At 46.3% G+C, this 8824-nt stretch overlaps 1 protein-coding gene across 6 annotated transcripts in view; it reads right to left on the bottom strand.

Annotated features, from left to right (window-relative positions):
- The window catches only part of MEF2D (myocyte enhancer factor 2D), a 202814-nt gene that overhangs the window by 193218 nt on the left and 772 nt on the right, over positions 1-8824 (bottom strand). The gene's annotated exons all lie outside the window — the stretch shown is intronic.

The following is an 8824-nucleotide window of genomic DNA, read 5'->3' as shown; positions in this document are numbered from 1 at the left end:
CCGGAAGCAGGGGGCAGGGCTTCGTCATGTGCCCCGCCCCCTGCACCTCACCCGGGGGAACTGCGTTCCCCCCCGAAATGACCTCTGGTTGTAATTCCAGGGGGGACTCCAGGCTCCACCTGAAGTTTGGCAACCTTAATTCAAAGTGACACCATAAAGTCTAGCGCCATGACATCACCAGGCCCTACCCCATGTGTCTCAGGGATAATTGGAATATATATTAGCTATCATGTCTAATAACCAAGAGACCTATCATCCGTCTAAGCTCACTACACACTGTGGCAGTGAATCCTACACATTCATGATGTGTCACATGAACTACACTCTTTTGTCTGTCCTGAATCTAGAGGAGAGGTTGAATATAGGGCTGGCTGCATGCAAATAAGACGTTCTACCACTAGGGTTCCCAACTCCAGGCTGGGAAATTCCTAGAGATATGGGGTGGATCCTGGGGTAAGTGGAGTTTGGGGAGGGGAGGGCCCTCAGCAACATATAATGCCATAGAATCCAGCCTCCAAAGATCTTCAGGCCCCACCTGGAGTTTGGCAACCCTATCTACCACTGACCTATAGTCCCTCCTCAAATTAATGGGTTTCCCACAAGCTCCAGGATCATAGGGAAAGGAGAAAATATTCTCTCTATCCACTTTCTCCACATCATAAAAAGGTAAAGGTTCCCTTGCTCGAAAGCCAGTTGAATCCGACTCTAGGGTTGTGGTGCTCATTTCCATTTCAAAGCCGAAGAGCCAGCGCTGTCTGAAGACATTTCCGTGGTCATGTGGCCGGCATGACTAAACACCAAGGTGCACGGAACGCTGTGACCTTCCCACTGGAGTGGTACCTATTTATCTGCTTGCAATTTCTTGCTTTCGAACTGCTAGGTTGGCAGGAGCTGGAACTACAGATGGGAGCTCACTCCGTCATGCGGCACACTCAGGTCTCGAACTGCTGAACTACCGACCTTCCATAATGCATAACTTTAAATAAACCTCTTATCATGTCCTCCTGTGTGTACAACATCAGTGTCATTTTCCTATACTGAAAAGCCTCCAACTTTTTAACATGTCACTGAAGGGAAGAGGCTGCCGTCTCCTGTACCTTTCTCAGTTCTGCAATAATGACTTTTGAGATTCACACAGCCATTGTCCACCTGTTTCTAGCCCTTCTCAGAGAAGGCACTTAAAGTTGTTCCCTGTAGAAGCCCATCCTGTTCCTAGCTTTCCACCCACGTCCCCCTCCATTCCATTTGAACCTTCCAAAGCATTAGGTCATACAGGGAGGGAGATCCTCAGAGAAGGCACTTAAAGTTGTTCCCCTACTCTGTAGACGCCCATCCTGTTCCTAGCTCTTCATCATAAGATTCCACCCATGTCTCCCTCCATTCCATTTTAACCTTCCAAAGCATTAGGTCATACAGGGAGGGAGATCTGGTCAGCTCAGTTAGGATTGCTATTTTAAAACCTTTTTTTAAAAAAAAAACACCAAAACATGAAGACTCATCGCTTCTCTCAAAGCCTATAAAATGCATGTTTGTGCTTCACTTGTCCTAAATTTGGGCAGGAGCAATAATAAAACCTCTTGGCTACTAGAGGAATGGCTTGGTTACCATGACAACCCATTAGGCCTTGTCTGAAACCAGGGTTTTCGCACTGCCTTGGGCAAGCTAATGGGTGACCTTGAGAAGTTTTAAGTTTTTCCCAAGAATCCTGCTAAAAATTTGACTCAGCATGTCGTCCAGGAGATAACAGGCCTCTTTTTGGGGAAGGAAAAATCCTATGGGTTAATACAGCTCGGTGCATCAATTTCATGATGAAAAGAGAAGACACTAACTGCTTTTTTCTGCCTCTTGAAAGTCTTCTGACTAATGGGAGGGAAAGGAGAGAGAATCTTGAGCTGGTGGGAAATAGCAAAATGGAAAAATAAGTCAGATTTATGAGCACCACTTGAAGTAAAATGTCAGGATTCTTGAAGCCTCTATCATGGAGGACAGAAGACAGGATTTAGTGTACCACAAACCTGTTTCTCGTAGATCGGAACGATCTGCTGGACAATGGTACCCCAAATGGGGCTGACTGGAAGATGCCACCATAACATCTAAGACCATCTTGTCTACTGAAGCACTTTTTACTGTTATTATTGATATTGTTACAGTTATGATTTTAATGTTCAGTGGTTTTATATATGGGCGTTTGCCCTCTTGTTAGCCGCCCTGAGCCCGCTTGCGGGGAGGGCGGGATAAAAATACCTAAATAAATAAATAAACTCGGTGTTTGCTAGTTATTGCGGTTCTGGACTAGGTGGATCTTTGTCTGATTCTGCAAGGCAACTTTTATGTTCTTGAACAAGTTAGCATCATCAGGACAACTGAGTACAAATCCATTAACCTTTCACAGAAGAAAATAAGATGCATTTGAAACACCTCTAATTACAGGGTGGCCAACTTCCAGGTGACACCTGAAGGTCTCCCGCTATTACAATTGAGCTCCAGATGACCAAGATGACCAAGTTCCCTTGGAGAAAATGGCTGCTTTCCAGGGTGGACTCCATCGTATTGCATCCCACTGAGGTATCTCTCCTTCCCAAATACCACCTTCCCCAGGCTTGACCCCCAAGTCTCTAAGAATTTCCCAACCTGGAGTTGGCAGCTTTACCCTATTATCATATCAAAGATAATTATCCTCTTTGCTGTATTTGTTTACTCTATAACAGCCTAGTCTTAAAGTCAAGAGGGTGATGCTGTTTTGGTTAAAGGAAAGTGTAACTGTGTCCTACAACAAGTCAACAACAGTCCAAAATATACCTCAGTAGCAGTAAACTGTGCACTGCACAGCGCATGGGTGATCATGCACACATATTTATGCACATGTGCGCAACTCAGAATATGCATTCCGTCTGAACTTCTATAGACCCTGAAAAGAGAACTGAACTCTGAAATCCAGTGACACTAGTAACTCCTAGTAATAGTTTTAACAAGGCATTTCTATAGACAAGTAACACCATATGACCGCTGTGATAATGATTCACCAGGGACAAGTACCAGAAAATAGGGGCTGCCCCTGGTAAACAGGGATTGTTGGACTGCATGAGATTAATTAAACCACAATTTTATCCAGGTGTGCAGCTGTCAAAGTCAAAGACTGAAACACACACACACCGCGGGGGAGGGGGAATCAGCAGAGCTCTTCTTGCTGTTAGTGCTCACAGATTATGCTACTTGAGTTACAAGCATTCCGGGTTCTAATTTCTGATACCCTGTCTCTTTTGGTCTGTTTTGTTCAGATGCTCCCCTATGCTTTTTTCACAATTAAATGTAGATGGTGTTTGTGCACTTTCAATTAGATGCCCAATCAAACGCACATCCCTGTTTGTAAACCCCTGGCTAGATTGTGCAATGGTTAGCACACACTAAACTGCCAATAACGTTGGTTTCCCAATAGAAAATAAATCAGATTGAATCAGACAGAAGGTGGCCCCAGGATAACTATCTGAATGACAACATCCGCATCGGAAATCAAATTCACCAGATTACTGTAAGCATCGCTAGCTGGCGTAGAGCGGTTAAGAGCGCAACAGACATTCAAATCTCAGTTCAGCCCTGTGGTCACTGGGTGATCTTAGGCAAGCCATTTTCTCTTAGCTCTCATCTTTAATGTGGATACTAACAGTAGCCTGCCCCTGCAGGATTACTGTGAAGTTTGCATATGAGAAGCACGTCACACGAATCCACCTTATACCAACTGAGAAGAAGGTATCATCGAGTTGCAACCGTCTCCATAGGGTTTTCCAGGCAAAAGACAAACAGAGGTGGTCTGCCATTGCCTTCCTCTGCATAGCAACCCTAGTCTTCCTTGGTGGTCATCCATCCAAGTACTTTCTGTGGCCAGGCCTTGAAAAGCTGGGGACAAACTAGACTAATTGGACTGCGATACTGACCAAGACCGTTGGTTTATGAAGGTCAGTATTGTCTACTCTGTCTGGCAGCAGCTCTTCAAGATCTCAGGCAGAGGTCTTTCGTGTCATCTGTTATTTGATCCTTTTAACTGGAGTTGCCAGGAACTGAACCTAGGACTTTCTTCACGCTAACAAATCATCCGTCACTGATCCACAGCACCTCCGTAGGTATTGACAATTCCAGCAGTACTTGTTCCTAAATATCACCATTACAATTGCTCTGTGAAGTGTTCTAATCCAATGCTAAACACTCAGTCATAAGAGATTAGCAAAATTTCCATAAAATGGAAATCTACTGGCGAGGTTAGATTGTTCTGCTGTTTCCTGAAGGGGGGGGATCCATCATAAAAACAATAATAATAGCATTAATAAAAAATGTCCCTCCCATTTTATTTCCCCAGGGGCCAGATATAAACACAACTGAAGTCAGAGGGAATCAAATCAACAGAGTTGGGTGCTTGCCATCCACAACAGCAGCTCTGGGGGCGTGGATTGAAAAAAAGTGTTTATTTTGGGGAATTGAGCAGTCCACAAAACAGGGAGGCAACTTAGAATGATTTTTTTAAAAAACTGCAAGAAAGACTTCAGACCCAGTCTTTTAGTGAGAAACAAGCCCCACCTGCCTTCTACTTTATTCTAACCAATGAGTGGAGACTGGGCAGGATACCGCCTGCACATTTTGCCTCTGACCTCTGGACTGATATTCATTTTTTTTTAAGATAAAAGCTGGTAATCCAGGGCAGCTATTGGTCCAAATAAGGTCTAGGAGGTATGCACAAAATCCAAACAGGAAACATTATTCCCCTACAATAGAAAATTCCTAATTTTCAAAAGGCCCTATTGACTTGTTATGGGAGGGGTGACTATGCAGAGGGTTAAAAAGACTCCAGGACTTGGACTGCAAACTTCACCGTCCAAACCTGAGATTTAGCCTCGTCAGCACCCTGGGAAAGCATACACTTGGGCCTTGAAACCATTTCTGTTTCTGAATGGAACAGAGGCCTGCCACATTGGCCTCTGTGATTGGCAGGTAGTATGAGGCCGCTGGATTGGCCAGGCCTGAGACTAGATGATGGCAATGGGGGCAGTACAAAATGGTGGTGTCTGCCTAACCCGGGGTGGAGTTTCATAGGATAGGGTGAGGCTTAACAGAGCCATGCCAACTCTAAATTGGGAAATTGATGGAGACTTGGGAGTGGAGCCTGAGGAGGGGAGGAAGCTCAGTGGCAATGTGATGCAACAGAATCCACCCAATAAAACTGCCATTTTCTCCAGGGGAACTGATCCCTGTAGTCTGGGATTCAGCCGCAATCCCGGGAGAACTCCAGGACCCTGGAGGCTGGCAACCCTCTGAATTGTAGGTGGTGAAGCCTGTGGGGCAGAATGTAGTTGACACCTGATAGATCAGGGGAAAGCCTGACCATCTCCCCTGCCCCTAGGCTGGGGCCTGCTGGACATAGAAGAGGCACAGAGAACAGGGAAAGCTCTCAAGCCATGCAGGAGACAAACTGCCCCCCTTGATTTTAGGCCCTCACCTTAAGGTGTTACTCCTTCCCCTGAAGACCACAAGGAGGAGGGCCTTGCTGGCCCTGATTCGGCAGAAAGGAGGCATACAAATCTTGTAAATAAATTTTTAAAAAACCCTTAACCTTCAAGTCAAATCCCAATACAGCAGTTCTGCATATGGGTTTGCCAGCCTCCAGGTGGGGTCTCAACTCCTCCCAGAATTACAGCTGCTCTCCAGACCAAAGACCAAACACCAGTTCCCCTGCAGGAAATGCAGCTGCAGAGAGCAGGCGCTATGGAATCACATCCCCCGCTGAGCTCCTTCTCAGGAGCTCCTTCACATCCCCAAACACCCTGGCCAAATCTCCAAGATCTTCCTAGGCCAGAGCCTATTCCATGGCCTATTTGCACAGCCATCCAAGTGAGCTTTGAGGCTGAACGACAATCCTCACCTGTATTTCCCCACACCTCAACACAATATTCCAGCCACTTCACTTGCCATCACGCTAACACAGAGGTAGCCAACCCCCTGTGTACATCTGCCAGTAGTTGCACAACAGACCACTTTCCTTGGCACATGAGACCACATCTCCGCCCAAGCAACCGACTCCCTTGAACCAAGACACTGTCGGGAGAGCAGTGCAGGAGAAACCAACAAACATGGCTTAGGCCTGTCATTGCCACCACCACCCCAATCTGTACGCCCACCAGTCAAGGTGAATGCTGAGTTGGGATGCCAGCCTCCTGGTGGGACCTGGGGATCCCCCAGGATTACAGCTTATCTCCAGACTACAGAGATCAGTTTCCCCTGGAGAAAATGGATGCTTTGGAGGGTGGGCTCTATGGCACTGTACCTCAATGAGGTCCCTGTGTCGTCGTCCCCGGCTCCACCTCCAAATCTCCAGGAGTTTCCCAACCTGGATCTGGCAACACTAATCCCGAGACACCAGCCACACTGGGGCTTGGCTTGCTTCAAGTGTGACTGGCCAAGTATTGCCCTCGTCTCCCACCTCCCATTTTGTTGGCACACCAACCCGTTCATAGGTGGAGTTGCATTTTTTTCAGCACTTGTGCCAAAGAGTTTTCCTGCCCCTGCGCTATCCCTTGGAAAGAGGAAAAAAAGAAAAAAGAATCTTACTGTTACTGGGAAGAGGGGGGGGGAACCTGGGCACATGAACGTAGGTGATGTGTGCAGAATAATTACATCCGCATACATTTAATTTAATTACCCCTGCCTGTAATCCTCCTCAAGGAGCAAAACTGGGGCTGGCCCTACAACGAGGCGAACCAAGGCTAGGGGGCGGTGGGCATATTCAGAAGGCAAAACCATTTGAATCATGTTGTGCCTCAGCTTTCCTAATGTCTTGGGCAGGCTCTGAGGAGCAAAACTTGAGAGAAAACCCACTTCTGATTGTCATACCTTCCCCCAAGAATACTGAAGGAAAAGGGAGATGCACACACACACACACACACACCTCTGGCGTGTGAAATGATACTATTTTCATAGCTTTCACTTAGTGCCGTATGAGGAATCGGCGGCCCATTCGCCCCTCTTCACACTTTTACTGCCAGATGACCCAATAATAATAATTTTTAAAAATCCTATGAATTGTCAGAATATTTTTTTAAAGAGTTGCCATGGGAACTGTAAGGATGCTAAGTAATCAGCTTCTGATATTCTAGCGCAGAAGATGATGGAAAGGGGAACGACAGTAACTGGAGAGGGGGGTGGAAATCAGATAATTTTACTTAAATTACCAACGTCTCAAAAAGGAAGGAAACAACTATTGCAATTTCTTAAAGAAAGAAATTGCCGGGGGGGGGGGGGATAGAAGAGGGGTAAATTCTGATGCTTTCTTTTCCCGACCTGTCTGTAAAGAAAAGTCATTTTTCCGCATCTCTGAAGCAAGCAAAGTCATTTACGGTTGGGCAATCGGCAGGCTAGATTTGCTTGGGATTCTAATTCTTGCTCCCAATAGCCACTGGAGGGGTGACCTTACCTAAGGTCATCCACTGCTCCCTCCAGGCCTCAGTTTACAAGCTCACAAGGTATACCTGTCACCATAGCCCTAACCTTCCCTCCCTCTTCAATTGCTCCGAGGTCTGTGACTACAACACTTACATAAGTCAGTGAGCGCTCCCTATTATTGATTATATTCTCCTCAAAGGGTGCCTGCCAGCTCACTCTGAAAGACGCCAAGGTCAAGCCAGGGTAGCCGTACAACCCTAGAGCATTTCAGACCAAGCAATGTTGGCCAGCTCTCAAAAAAGGTCAACCTTCTCCCGGAGCAATCTGTATCTTAAGGCAGGGTGCGCGGCTCAAGCGGCAGGAACATTTCCAGTTCCTCAGAGTCTGCCAGATTGGCAGAGTGGGAAAACCTGGGGCTCCCGCACCCAAGATGTCCAGATCTGGGGCCTACAAATGTCCAGCACCAGAGCGCACCAGAAAAGTTCCTGCACAGTGCCGCAAAAGCTTCCTAAGACAGATAAACACACACAATCCTCCTCAGAAGTGCATTCCCAAGAGAACTGTTTGCAAGCAATGAGAAATAAGTTCGTTAACTAATTAAAGGCTCCAGAAACCCCAAAGCACCCATCACGAAAGTAGGCCTCTCACAATTCAATCTCTTTAGCCGTGATGATTGAGTCAATGCTTTTGATAACAGAGAAGCAAAAGGATTACCCTCCCCCTGAAGAGGCCACCTGTGATGTATTAATGCGAGCCACTCTTCTGGCTCTTCCAATCAGGAAACATGCCCAGTTCAGGGACTCATACCAAAACACAGAAGAGGCTGCCGCTGCCTCCCTGAATGATTTACTGTTCAGGCCATACCTCCTTCCAATCAGTCCCCAATGGCAGACGTGCAACTGATTGATCTAATCACTCCCAATGAATAGGAAAGATGGCAGAATTTGCTTCTGTAGGAGGCTGTGCATGGAATTCACTTCCTCCACATTCACGCACAGAGCTCACACAGGAATTCACAGGATGGTCTGAAGGTAGGCAATTATTACCTTTGCGTCCTCCAAAAACAGTAAGCTTCTCAGCTGCAAGAATGAAGTATGCTCTCAATTTGAATCCAAAAACAAACACGTATTAACTGAAGATTGGGGGACGCCGCGACGGACGTCCACAAAGCAGCCTCTTCCCTTCCGTTCCAGCTCACACATAACCTCATCCCTGCACAGAGGAGCAGTTTTAAAATACCCCCAAAGATATTTCTGTAATCATTCTGTGAGTCCAAAAATATATTTAGAACATCCCCTCACAAACAGACTGTTCACCCTGTTCTTCAAAATTTACCGAATGTAAATTGTGATTTTAATGTTTGTATAGACTGTTTTACTGTTTTATTGTTGTACGCCGG

This window comes from Gekko japonicus, unplaced genomic scaffold (genome assembly GCF_001447785.1).
Source record: "Gekko japonicus isolate JY-2015 unplaced genomic scaffold, Gekko_japonicus_V1.1 scaffold306, whole genome shotgun sequence".
Lineage (NCBI taxonomy): Eukaryota > Metazoa > Chordata > Lepidosauria > Squamata > Gekkonidae > Gekko > Gekko japonicus.
Note: the sequence above shows the minus strand (reverse complement) of the source record. Positions and strands in the feature narration are given on the sequence as shown.